The following is a 14,446-nucleotide window of genomic DNA, read 5'->3' as shown; positions in this document are numbered from 1 at the left end:
TATTAATAGAAGTGTAAGGGATCACTAGCTGCCGACACAACAAGCTGCTAACATTTCCTTCATCCCTGAGTACGACTATAGGGTCTTTAGAGGCTGCTACACTCTGCTCTGCTTTTCACTTTTGGTTATGAATCAGAGAGTAGTCTGATACTATCGTTCTGCCTCCCACTTTTATATCTTTAGCTCATATCTCATTTTTGATCCTTTCTGCTGAAACATTTGCTCTTTCATCTTTTTTGTCATATTTCTTCTGCCATATAAAGATATAGATAGATGGACAGGAAGATACATGGACAAACAATACAAATCAATATGTGTACACTTAATTAAGTAGATAGTACAAAGAGATACAATATATAAATAGGTGAGACAAAAATATATAAAAAGCATACAAAAATAGATGGAAAAGATTGCTTATGTATAAATGTGCAGATAGATTATATAAGAAAGCATGTGTGTAGAGGGGAGCCAGTGGCACAGTGGTATTGTCACTGGACTAGGAATCCAGAGAGCCAGGGTAAATCTTCAGGGACCCAGGTTTGAATCCCACCATGGCAGATGGTGAAATTTGAATTCAATAAAAATCTGGAGTTAGAAGTCTAATGATGACCATGAAACAACCGTCGGTTGTTGTAAAAACTAATCTGGTTCACTAATGTCCTTTAGGGAAGCAAAACCTGTCATCCTTACCTGGTCTGCCATACAGACCCACAGCAATGTGGTTGATTCTTAAATGCTCTCAGGGATAGGCAATAAATACTGGCCCGGTGATGCCCAGGCCCCATGAACAAATAAAACAAGCCAGATGATTCACTTGAAACATAGTTGACACATCCACATGTTTTTAAAAAAATAAAGTGTAAGCACAAGAGCAGTCAATTTAGGAAGTACTTGTAAATAAAGCTTCTCTTCAGACATGGAAAATGGTGTGCCATCTCTGTATCTCTCCAAGGCATAAAACACAACAATTGGCAATGGGATGGAGAAGACTTGAAATTTACTGGCTCCAGAATGTTTCCTTGCTTCACCGAGAGATCCACCTGTGCCATGGGGGTCGATGGATTTCAGGTTCAAAACCTACTTGCCCGCCTCAGGGATGGACACTCTGGATGTAGCAGTGATCCACAAGGACATGATACTCACATTGTGTCAGAGCAGAAGGCCAGTGGATTTTCAAGCAGCTCACAGAGGACACATCTGCATTGGTAGTAAGTGCTCTTGAAAATACTTTGGGCCAGTGAAAAGTGTAATGATCAAACGACATACATTCCATCAGAGATGTCATAGAGCACATCACAGTCAGGTTATCCCCTGCTGAAAGTGCCAAGGTGTGCAGGTTGTGGAAAAAGAGGACTTCATTCGGTTGACACTTGGGAAAGTCTCTTCCAGAGAGTGAGGTACAGCATTATGGATGGTAAAGTGCCAGGTCATTTAAAAGAATGTTCAATTGAGTCTTCGGGCATTTCGTTGTCACTTCTCATCGATGTTGGCACAGAAATATTTATAATAAGCGATCACCTTCCCTCTTTCCGATGACAGATAATCTTCACATTTACAATTACTATTGTTTTGGTTTTGGGAACGATTACAATTCCAGGGTGCTGCAAAAACATCATCCGAGACAGGTTCACATTCCACGTAGCTAAAGGCAGGAGGAGCCTTAAGGGGGTAAACCTGTTTGGTAAGCCTGGTTTCAAACTGGAAGATCCCACCAGAGCACACATTAAAGTGTTGGTGTCACTGAACATGCACAGCAGTATCCTTCCTTATTTACTGGATTTGGGGAAATTAAGGGGGACTGTCAAACTCCTTGTGTTGACATGTCAATCCGGTCTGTTTCCCAAAAATAAACGTGGTTGCCATTTGCAATCAGTGCCCAAGCATCACAGGAGCTGAAATGACTTGAAGCAGACGTTATCATTGAGTGTATCAACTCATCGTCACAGATATTGAACCTTGTCATTGTGTAATGTAAAAATGGCGAACTAAAATTGTGTTGACCTTAAGATGATCAACAATATGATCATTGCAGGCAAGTATCCACTTCCTATGATCCAAGAACTACTCGTATCAGTTCATGACGCCACAGTCTTCAAAAAGCTTGCACAGGAAAACTGATACTTACAGCTTTTGTTACTCAATACTGCTGAAACGTCTATGGACTAAGTTCAGCATCAAGCTCATTCCAGAAGATCATGTCTTCAGTCTTATCAGATGTTGAGAGGATGCTCAGCTGACTTGATGACATTGTTGTCCATGGAAGGGACAAAACAGATCACCATCAGCAGTTGTCAATGGTGCTCTCTCTACTCGGACAACACAATTTGATGCTCTACAAGGACAAATGTACACTTGCAGCATCCGAGATTGACTTCCTAGGGTACAGAGCGATAGCAACCGGAGGAAAGCCTACACACAACAACATCAAAGCCATTCATGGGCTTCCAACTCTATCCTGTGTGTAAGTGTTGGAATCTTTCGATGGTGCTACCAACTTCTATCACAGATTTGTTCCTAGGAATACAGAGATCATTGAAGCACTTTAGAAGCTGCTGCACATAGATGGACAATGGGAACTGTAACAGTGTTTGACACGTTAAAGACAAAGGTAGCATCTCAACAGTTGCATTTCAACCCACGTGGAAACTATGTCACAAAATACATGCAGGGAAATATGACAGAAGCTGTACAGTCATGTTACACTGAAGGACGTGAATGCCCCATCAGCACCAATAAAGCCCGTTGTTGGAAACTGCATGCAAATTCTCTATTGGAAGCACTAGCCTGCATCTACACTTATGAACATTGGCATATATATGTATCTTTCTCATAGGAAATTCACTCAGTGAACCAATCACCAAGCACTGGTTATGTTGTCAGCCATGTCAGGATCTGGTCATCGATCCCTAAGCATTGACAGTGATCAGAGAGGGTCTTCATCAGAACAACTTTGAGGTTGATTATATTTTGGGTTTATGTAACCCAGTAGCTGACATACTTTGCCGTATTATTTTCACATACAGCATTAGCAATAACAAAATGAGTTGCAATATTGAAAACTATGTGATCATAGTGGTTTCACATGTGACAACAAATCTTGGTTGATGGTGGAATTGGTGACAGATAGCACCAAGGGTGGCACGGTGGCATAGTGGTTGGCACTGCTGCCTCACAGTGCCAGGGACCCCAGGTTTGATTCCTGGCTTGGGTCACTGTCTCCCCGTGTCTGCAAAGGTATCCTCTGGGTGCTCCGGCTTCCTCCCACAGTCCAAAAGAATTCTCCCTCAGTGTACCCATACAGGTGCCAGAGTGTGGCGACTAGGGGATTTTCACAGCAAGCCTATTTGTGACATTAATAAATAAACTTAAACTTACTGCTGAAAGTTAGTACCAAAAAACTGAGGTGCCTCACAAAATAAGGAAAAACTAGTCCCCTACTCTAGAGTACGCAACGAGCTCATGCTATTTGATAACACTGTGCCACAAGTGGTTTTCCTGAAAGTGTTCCAGCAACATGCATTGCATGTGTCCATGATGGTGTTGTTAAGAAGATACAATGATCCTGTGTAGCTAGTCTGCAATAGATTGCCCCACAGAATAATTCATTAGAAAACACGCAACTTGCAACTCAGTTAGTAATCTGTTTAACTATGTCCAGTACTCCTACAACCAGCACAATGACCAACAAAAATATGGCAACAACTCCAAGTATATATTTTTGGAGAAGTACAAAAAGCCCCTAGTAATCAATAGAACATAGAACATAGAACAGTACAGCACAGAACAGGCCCTTCGGCCCACGATGTTGTGCCGAGCTTTATCTGAAACCAAGATCAAGCTATCCCACTCCCTATCATCCTGGTGTGCTCCATGTGCCTATCCAATAACCGCTTAAATGTTCCTAAAGTGTCTGACTCCACTATCACTGCAGGCAGTCCATTCCACACCCCAACCACTCTCTGCGTAAAGAACCTACCTCTGATATCCTTCCTATATCTCCCACCATGAACCCTATAGTTATGCCCCCTTGTAATAGCTCCATCCACCTGAGGAAATAGTCTTTGAACGTTCACTCTATCTATCCCCTTCATCATTTTATAAACCTCTATTAAGTCTCCCCTCAGCCTCCTCCGCTCCAGAGAGAACAGCCCTAGCTCCCTCAACCTTTCCTCATAAGACCTACCCTCCAAACCAGGCAGCATCCTGGTAAATCTCCTCTGCACTCTTTCCAGCGCTTCCACATCCTTCTTATAGTGAGGTGACCAGAACTGCACACAATATTCCAAATGTGGTCTCACCAAGGTCCTGTACAGTTGCAGCATAACCCCACGGCTCTTAAACTCCAACCCCCTGTTAATAAAAGCTAACACACTATAGGCCTTCTTCACAGCTCTATCCACTTGAGTGGCAACCTTTAGAGATCTGTGGATATAGACCCCAAGATCTCTCTGTTCCTCCACAGTCTTCAGAACCCTACCTTTGATCCTGTAATCCACATTTAAATTAGTCCTACCAAAATGAATCACCTCACATTTATCAGGGTTAAACTCCATTTGCCATTTTTCAGCCCAGCTTTGCATCCTACCTATGTCTCTTTGCAGCCTACAACAACCCTCCACCTCATCCACTACTCCACCAATCTTGGTGTCATCAGCAAATTTACTGATCCACCCTTCAGCCCCCTCCTCTAAATCATTAATAAAAATCACAAAGAGCAGAGGACCAAGCACTGATCCCTGTGGCACTCCGCTAGCAACCTGCCTCCAATCCGAAAATTTTCCATCGACCACCACCCTCTGTCTTCGGTCAGACAGCCAGTTACCTATCCAATCGGCCAACTTTCCCTCTATCCCACACCTCCTTACTTTCATCATAAGCCGACCATGGGGGACCTTATCAAACACCTTACTCAAATCCATGTATATGACATCAACTGCCCTACCTTCATCAACACACTTAGTTACCTCCTCAAAAAATTCAATCAAATTTGTGAGGCACGACTTGCCCTTCACGAATCCGTGCTGACTATCCCGGATTAATCCGCATCTTTCTAAATGGTCGTAAATCCCATCCCTAAGGACCTTTTCCATCAATTTACCAACCACCGAAGTAAGACTAACCGGTCTATAATTACCAGGGTCATTTCTATTCCCTTTCTTAAACAGAGGAACAACATTCGCCATTCTCCAGTCCTCTGGCACCATCCCCGTGGACAGCGAGGACCCAAAGATCAAAGCCAAAGGCTCTGCAATCTCATCCCTTGCCAATGTTTTTTTTATTAGTTGTTCATGATCTACATAGCAAATGGCTGAAAATTGCGACAATAAATTCCATAGCCATCACTTCGGCCTTTGGCATTCTGGACAAAATGGGGCTCACCAGATACTATCATTATGGACAACTGGTTGCAGTTGGTTTCCAGTCAGCTCAGAAAGTTCCCAGCAAGATACAAAATTCAGACACATCTGACGTTGCAATTGGTAGCAACAAATGATTCAATCAGCTGATAAGGGGCAGTCTGAGAGAGAGTATGTTGGAGGGGAATCATTTGAACAGTCAGTTCACATCCTATTTCATCCACATTGATCTACCCCATACTCTCTGACAGAAAAGAACCAGCTGAACTTATGACTGGTCATATCTTCTGCCTGCCGATGACAATTCTTACGTTGTTGCCGCTGTCGAATGCGAATATCAGAGTGAAAGTAGAAGTAAAATTGCAAAGTGACACGGGACGGCACAGTGACACAGTGGTTAGCACTGCTCCCTCACAGTGTCAAGGACCCAGGTTTGATTCCCGGCTTGAGTCACTGTCTGTACGGAGTCTGCACATTCTCCCATGTCTGCAAGGGTTTCCTCCGGGTGCTGCGGTTTCCTCCCACAGTCTGAAAGACGTGCTGGTTAGGTGCATTGGCTGTACTAAAAATTATTGTAATTTTAATTATGGGGTGGCAAGGTGGCACAGTAGTCAGCACTGCTGCCTCACAGCACTAGGGACCCAGGTTCAATTCCGGCCTTGGGTCACTGTCGGTGTGGAGTTTGCACTTTCTTCCCATGTCTGGGTGGGTTTCCTCCGGGTGCTCCAGTTTCCTCCCACAGTCTAAAGATGTGCAGGTTAGGTTGATTGGCCATGCTAAATTGCCCCTTAGTGTCAGGGGGATTAGCAGGGTATATGTGTGGGGTTACAGGAAATGGGGGCTGAATGGTATGTGGTTGGTACAGACTCAATGGGCCAAATGGACTCCTTCTGTACAGTAGGGGGGGGGAAAAATGACAAAGAACAAAGAACAATACAGCACAGGAACAGGCCCTTCGGCCCTCCAAGCCTGCACCACTCATGTGCCCACTAGACCATTCTTTTGTATCCCAAAGACAAGGTAAAGCAAGAGCATTCTTCAACAGGGGAATATGTACATGCAAGGGAACCACGATTTGAAGTTGCAGATTGGGCTCACAATCAATGGCCAAACCACAAGCACAAACTTGCATCAGGACGAAAGCAAAGTAAGCGGTTGCTCGGAACCAACACTCATCTGTTGGGTGACAACACAAAATGGGATGCAAGAGGCTTGATAGCGAGTGGACTAAGGTATTTTGAGGAGCATGATTATGAGGATACAATTCCTTTTCGATGTGTGACTGCGATGTTGATCATCCGCCTCATCGAGCTGATCTCACAAAACCACAACCTAAAGTTTCAGCTCCACTATCAAACATCTTCACATCTCAAAAACTATTCCTGTACTTAGAACACATTAGACTACAAGAAATGACTTTACGTACATATGTTTGTTGTTTGTGATGGTTTAATTTAAAATAAGTTTATTTAGCTTTCCAAGGGGAAACAATGTAATTGCTCAGTTGTTCAGTGTTTGATTATGTGTGTCTGTTAACTGTTCTTTGCTCTCTGTGTGCTGTTGGGGTGTGGTTACAGAAGAACAGAAACTAAACTGAAGCAAGAGGTTGTAAGCAAGAGAGCAGACATCTTAAAAAACATTTGAGCCTGAATTTTTCAGATGGCCATGACTTGACCTCTGCTCTCCGGAGAATCAGTAGGAAATGTATGCCCGCCAACTCAGAGAGGCCTGTTGCCATTCCACACTCAAATGAACATTGATTGGCAGCAGGCAGGACGTGGAAGGAAGTCTTGCCTTGGAGAGCTGTCCATCTATCCAGGTACAGTGCTACAGTGACCAGAAGAGGCACTGCCTGCCTATGTGCTTGTTATCTATTCTGAGTACTTATTTATTAAATTGGCAGATTAAGTTCAGGGAGCCAGTGTGAGGTAAGTGTAGGGGTCCTGGGGAGGGTCGCAGATGCCCAGGGGAATCGCAGGGGAAGGGGGAAAGTGGGTAATTGGGCGATAGGCTGGGGGCTGGAAGTAGAGGTCCAGAGGTGTCCTGTTCATGAGGGGAGGTACCCCCAGTCAGAAGGAGGCTTCTGATAGAGGTGCCCACTCCCACTTCCTGCCCATGATCAAGATCAGTGATTTTTTTCGATTTCCCACCCTTGGCTATCCAGCGTCCACCAGCCTGAAAATTACGGCTGAGCAGAGAAAGGCCCAGCAGTGGCCATTAAGTCATCACTTAAGGGGCCTAATAGGGGCAAGGGTGGGCTTCCTGTCTGAGACCCTGCCTTGCACACTGTAAAATCACTTCCAGGTCAGGGTGAGCGCGATCCGGAGGGAATCCCATTAATGCAATTTCTCGCTCCTCTCAAAGTTCGAGGAACCTGTAAATAAAGCTCCTGTTCAGACACAGAAGCGGTTGTGCCATTTTAGTATATTTCTGAGGCAAAAAAGACAACTGGTAAAAGTCCATCTCTACAGTAGGAACGTAGAGTCTATAATTCTGGTCAGAGCCCGAAAAACAACAGCGCTGCGCTTGGTTATATTTTGTGCGCTTGTTACCTATTCTGAGTACTTATTTATTAAATTGGCATTAATAATTGATGCATCATCTCCCACTTGAGTTCCATAAATATATACATGCAAAATGCATGAATAGAATTTAATAAGACCAGGAGCACAAGTCTGTCTTGCTCCAAATTCATTTTCATAGCCAAATAGTTTGACTTCGAAAAAATCTCAGTCCAGTGTTATGATTGACATTTGTTTTAAAAGATGAAATATTACCAGAACAGGAAATTCAACAATAAGTAGTTATCCAAATCAAGAAAAAAGAAATGTTCCTCTCTGGTATCAAGGTGATTAACTGGGCATAGATTTTATTGTGCTTTCATATATTGAATGATTAATAGCTAATACTGAATAGCGATTTGCAAAAAACAGCCACAATGAAATGCAGCTGCCGCTGTGGAAGGGGACAAGGTCTGCAGGAATTACAGCTCCCATTAGTTGAGCATGACATAAAGCAATATGCCCCATAATGTCTGAGTACATCACAGTCACTGCTATTCAAACTAATACATTCCACACGTATTGAGGGTAACTTTAACTTTCAGTGATGCTATGAAACAGGCATTATCAGACTGTTACACATCCTATCTGATTTCCCTCTCCACTGAAGCTGGCTAAACCAATATCTCTCATCTTACACCATCAAATGAAAGTTAAAATGACCGTATTGATATCACAGCATGATGTAAATGTAAGCATTTCTTTTCTTTTACCAAAACTGCTCCCTCTTATATCAAAGAAAGTTAAAGTGCAAGACATTAAAGAGTTTGATTTGTTCTTTGATTATGATTTAATTTTAAATTCATATGATCTCATCAGAAAATTAGGTGCATTGAGCCGAACAGGCACCTGAGTGTGACGACTGGGGGATTGTCACAGTAACTTCATTGCACTGTTAATGTAAGACTTACTTGTGACTAATAATTAAACTTTACTTTTTACTTTATATATTGGTCTGTCTCATGTATACAGGAAACATGATGCCAAATGTTTCAACTTCTTACCTGGATCCTGAATGCAAAGTTAATAAATGGATGCTTGGTATTAACATACTGGCGTGCCAATTTTAATTTTCTCATGTTTTTCACCATTAGTTAATGGTCAATCCTCAGTAAATAACAATCGAATTTATAGCTTCAAATTCATTTCAATGATTCTTATTGAATTGAATTTCCATTTCCAGGTGCTTTAACTTCCTTTGAGGACACTTCAAATTGCCGTGGAATGTGACCTCAAGCAACCCTGGGTCTTATAGGCCCAACTACAGATTGCAATATTTTGGTGAGGGCCGGGATAGTATGGTCCAACGGGCTGAGTGACACCATTAACAGCACTGGCAGAATGGATAATGGGTGAGCAGGCATTCCATTGTATTGAGAGAAGTAAGCAGCCTGGTCCCAGGCAGCAGAGTGAATTTGTATTGGAACCCCATTGTAATGATTATGCTCCCATTTATTTGCGCAATTGAGTTTTTTGGCCATTGTTTGTTAAGTGCTGAACAACTATTTGAAGAAATGAAATTCAAGTTGATAGGGTGTAAAAGGTCGAGCTGGTAACAATTTGATGGAATGCGTATAAACAAGAAAACAGGTCTGAGTTCAAAACAGAAAGTGCTGGAAATACTCAGCAGATCCGGCAGCATCTATAGCAAGAGAAATAGAGTCAACATTTCAAGTCAAATTTGACTCTTCTTCAGAATTGAGTCATATATGGAGTACAGGAAAGAGATAGAGAATCTGGTGAATCTGGTGCGACAACTATAATCTCTCCCTTAATGTCAACAAAACATAATAGTCTTCGACTTCAGGATTTGTAGTGGAGGACATGCCCCTGTCTACATCAACGGAGATCAAGTGGAAATGATCAAGAGCTACAAGTTTCTAGGTGTCCAGATCACCAACAACCTGTCCTGGTCCCTCCATGCTGACGTTATCATTAAGAAAGCCCACCAGCTTTCTTGGCAGGCTCAGGAAATTTGGTATGTCTGCTATGATTCTCACCAACCTTTACAGATGTACCATAGAAAGCATTCTTTCTGGTTGTATCACAGCTTGGTATGGCTTCTGCTCTGTCCAAGACCGCAAAAAATTACAAAGGGTTGTGAATGAAGCCCCCATCATACAAACCAGACTCACATCCATTGACGCTGTCTACACTTCCCGCTGCCTCGGAAAAGCAGCCAGCATAATCAAAGACCCCAGTCTCTTCCACCTTCTTCTGTCAGAAAAAAGATGCAGAAGTCTGAGGACACGTACCAACTGACTCAAGAACAGCTTCTTCCCTGCTGCCATCAAACTTTTGAATGGACCAACCTCATATTAAGTTGATCTTTCTCGACACCCAAGCTATGACTGTAACACTACATTCTGCACTCTCTCTTTTCCTTCTCTATGTACGGTATGCTTTGTCTGCATAGTGTGCAAGAAACAATACTTTTCACTGTATACTAATACATGTGACAATAATAAATCAAATCAAATCAAATTTGACTCCGAACATTACCTCTGTTTCTCTCGCCGCAGATGCTGCCAGACCTGCTGAGGTTTTTCAGCACTTCCTGTTTTAACTCAGACTTTAAGCATCCTCAACATTTTATTTTTATAGATGGGTCTGAATAACTGAGCTATCGATGGTATGGAATTTTGTTTAAATATCTTTTGGTTTGAGGAGAACTTCTACAGAGTTTCCCCTCAGGAGGCCAAATAACAAATGGGGTCCATGATTGGATAGAATTTACACTATGTTTGAAGGACAACCTTAATTTACCAAATAACTTCTTCTCATCCAATGCTTGCTTACTCAACTGTTCAGTAAGGTTAAACAACTGTGATATATGCAGTTTTCTCCATGAGAAGCAACATTTATTATTTATCTGTGGTACATGGCAAATAAATGGTCTGATTAAATGAACCTTATAAAGCACTTGTTCGTACTAAATTAGTATTTTCCCTTTTTTTTAACTAATTGGTGGTCAATGTTTAGACCTCAACAGTGAAACATATCCTATTAACACAGGATGAAATCCAGCAAGATAGAATAGAATCCGAAAATAATGCGGGGCACATGCTCTTTTGATAAGCCCTTCTAAAGGTTATAACTGTACCTGTATCCACCGCCCTGTCAGGCAGTCCATTCCATAACCAAACTATTCTGTACATAAAAAAATTCTTTGGATCTTTTGCCAGCTGCATTAAATCTGTGTTATCTCATGTTCGACCCTTAAGCCACTGGAATTGATTTCTCATCATTTACTCTATCTAAATTGTTCCAATTTTAAACAGCTCTATCAAATCTCCTCTCCTTCTCTGTTCCAAGGAGAAAAATCCCAGCTTCTCTAATCTATCCACGTTATCATAATCTATCATCATTGCAATCATTCCAGTAAATCTCTCCTGTACCCTCACTAAAGTCATCATGTCCTTCCTGAGGTGTGATACCTAGGATTGAACAGAATACTTCAGCTAGAGCCAAACTAATTTTTTAATGTAGGTTTAGCATAACTTCCTGGCTATTTTTTTCTCTTCATCTGTTTATACAATCCAGGATCCCAAAAGCTTGATCGACTGTTTTGTTAACTTGTCCTGTCATCTTCAAAGATTTTTGCCGAAACTCTCCCAGCTCTCTACCTTCTTACTTCCCACGTCTGTATCTGTATGTAGCAAGACCTGGACAACTTTCAAATTTGGGCTAATAAGTGATATAAGTAATATTCATGTCACACAAGTGCCAGGCAATGACCACCTCCAATAAGAGAAACCTAACCATTTCCCCTTGTCATTCAATGGCATTATCATCTCTGAATCCACCATCATTAATATTCTGATGGGTAAAGTAAAGTAAAGTTAAAGTTTATTTATTAGCCACAAGTAAGGCTTACATTAACACTGCAATGAAGTTATTGTGAAATTCCCCTAGTCGCCACAGTCCGACACCTGTTCGGGTCAATGCACCTAACCAGCAGAATGTGGGAGGAAACCGGAGCACCTGGAGGAAACCCACGCAGACACTGGGAGAACGTGCAAACTCCACACAGACAGTGACTCAAGCTGGGAATCAAACCCGGGTCCCTGGCACTGTGATAATGACAGTAAGGAGTCTCACAACACCAGGTTAAAGTCCAACAGGTTTATTTGGCAGCACTAGCTTTCGGAGCCTCAAGCTACTTCTTCAGGTGAGTGAGGACTTGTGTTCACAAACAGGGCATATAAAGACACAAACTCAATGTACAAGATAATGGTTGGAATGCGAGTCTTTACAGGTAATCAAGTCTTAAATGTGAGTGGAGAGAAATTTAAGCACAGGTTAAAGAGATGTGTACTGTCTCCAGCCAGGACAGTTAGTGAGATTTTGCAAGCCCAGGCAAGTCTCAGGCTTGCAAACCCAGGGGGTTACAGATAGTGTGACATGAACCCAAGATCCCGGTTGAGGCCGTCCTTATGTGTGCGGAACTTGGCTATCAGTTTCTGCTCAGCGATTCTGCATTGCCGTGTGTGGTGAAGGCTGCCTTGGAGAACGCTTACCCGAAGATCAGAGGCTGAATGCCCGTGACTGCTGAAGTATTCCCCGACTGGAAGGGAACACTCCTGCTTGGTGATTGTTGAGCGGTGTTCATTCATTCGTTGTCATAGTGTCTGCATGGTCTCCCCAATGTACCATGCCTCGGGACATCCTTTCCTGCAGCGTATCAGGTAGACAACGTTGGCAGAGTCGCAAGAGTATGTACCGTGTATCTGGTGTTCTCACGTGAGATGATGGCATCTGTGTCGATGATCCGGCACGTCTTGCAGAGGTTGCTGTGGCAGGGTTGTGTGATGTCGTGGTCACTGTTCTCCTGAAGGCTGGGTAGTTTGCTGCGGACAATGGTCTGTTTGAGGTTGTGCGCTTGTTTGAAGGCAAGAAGTGGGGGTGTGGGGATGGCCTTGGCGAGATGTTCGTCTTCATTGATGACATGTTGAAGGCTTCAGAGAAGATGTCGTAGCTTCTCCGCTCCGGGGAAGTACTGGATGACGAAGGGTAATCTGTCCGCTGTGTTTGGCTTCTGAGGAGGTCAGTGCAGTTTTTCGCTGTGGCACGTCGGAACTGTCAATCGATGAGTCGAACGCCATATCCTGTTCTTATGAGGGCATCTTTCAGCATCTGTAGGTGTCTGTTGCGATCCTCCTCATCTGAGCAGATCCTGTGTATACGGAGGGCTTGTCCGTAGGGGATGGCTTCTTTAACGTGTTTAGAGTGGAAGCTGGAGAAGTGGAGCATCGTGACGTTATCCGTGGGCATGCGGTACAGTGAAGTGCTAAGGTGACAGTCCTTGATGGAGATGCGTGTGTCCAAGAATGCAACCGATTCCGGAGAGTAGTCCATGGTGAGTCTGATGGTGGCATGGAACTTGTTGATGTCATCATATAGTTGTTTCAGTGATTGCTCACCATGAGTCCAAAGGAAGAAAATGTCATCGATGTATCTAGTGTATTGCATTGGTTGAAGGTCGTGAGCGGTGAAGAGGTCTTGTTCGAACCTGTGCATAAAGATGTTGGCATATTGGTCACACTATCTGTAACCCCCACGACTTGCCTGGGCTTGCAAAATCTCACTAACTGTCCTGGCTGGAGACAATACACATCTCTTTAACCTGTGCTTAACCCTCTCTCCACTCACATTGTCTGTACCTTTAAGACTTGATTACCTATAAAGACGTGCACTCCAACCATTATCCTGTACATTGAGTTTGTGTCTTTATATGCCCTGTTTGTGAACACAAGTCCTCACTCACCTGAAGAAGGAGCTTGAGGCTCCGAAAGCTAGTGCTATCAAATAAACCTGTTGGACTTTAATCTGGTGTTGTGAGACTTCTTACTGCGCTTACCCCAGTCCAACGCCGGCATCTCCACACTGTGATAATCACCATGAATCCAACTGGACTTGCCATATAATAATATAATGGCTACAAGAACAGGTCAAAGGCTGGGAATTTTGTGGTGAGGATTCACCTCCTGACTTCGCAAAGCCCACAATTTGCAAGGCACAAGTCAGGATTCTCCATTTGCCTGGATGGTGTGGCTCCAACCATTCTCAAGAAGTTTGATACCAGCCAGGACAAAGCATCCACTTCATCAGCACCCCTGCCAACACCTTAAACATTCACTCTCTCCACTGCACAGTAGCAACATTGTGTATCATCTACATTAAAATGTATTGCAGCAACTTGCCAAGGCTCCTTCAACAGCACCCTTCATAACTATGATCTGAAGAAGGATAAGGGCAGTAGATGCATGGAACACCATCAGCTACAAGTTCCCCTCCAAGCCACACATAATTCTGATTTGGAACGATATTTACTGTTGTTAAATAAACATCTAGAAATCCCTTCCTAAAAGCATTGTATGTGTAAACTACACCAGATGAAATACAGTGTTCAAGAACCATCGCCTTCACAAGGGCAATTAGGGATGGGCAACAAATGCTGACCTTGCCAGTGACGCTCAAGGGATTTCAAAAATTTGGTAACATGACAGTCAATTTGCACACATCAGG

The 14,446-nt window shown here is 43.0% G+C and overlaps 1 protein-coding gene across 1 annotated transcript in view; it reads right to left on the bottom strand.

Annotated features, from left to right (window-relative positions):
* LOC144511175 (potassium/sodium hyperpolarization-activated cyclic nucleotide-gated channel 1-like) overlaps nt 1-14,446 on the bottom strand; it is a 299,779-nt gene that overhangs the window by 162,701 nt on the left and 122,632 nt on the right. The gene's annotated exons all lie outside the window — the stretch shown is intronic.

This window comes from Mustelus asterias, chromosome 1 (genome assembly GCF_964213995.1).
Source record: "Mustelus asterias chromosome 1, sMusAst1.hap1.1, whole genome shotgun sequence".
Taxonomy (NCBI): Eukaryota; Metazoa; Chordata; class Chondrichthyes; order Carcharhiniformes; family Triakidae; genus Mustelus; species Mustelus asterias.
The sequence above is the reverse complement of the archived record's forward strand: the minus strand, read 5'-3'. Positions and strand labels throughout refer to the sequence as shown.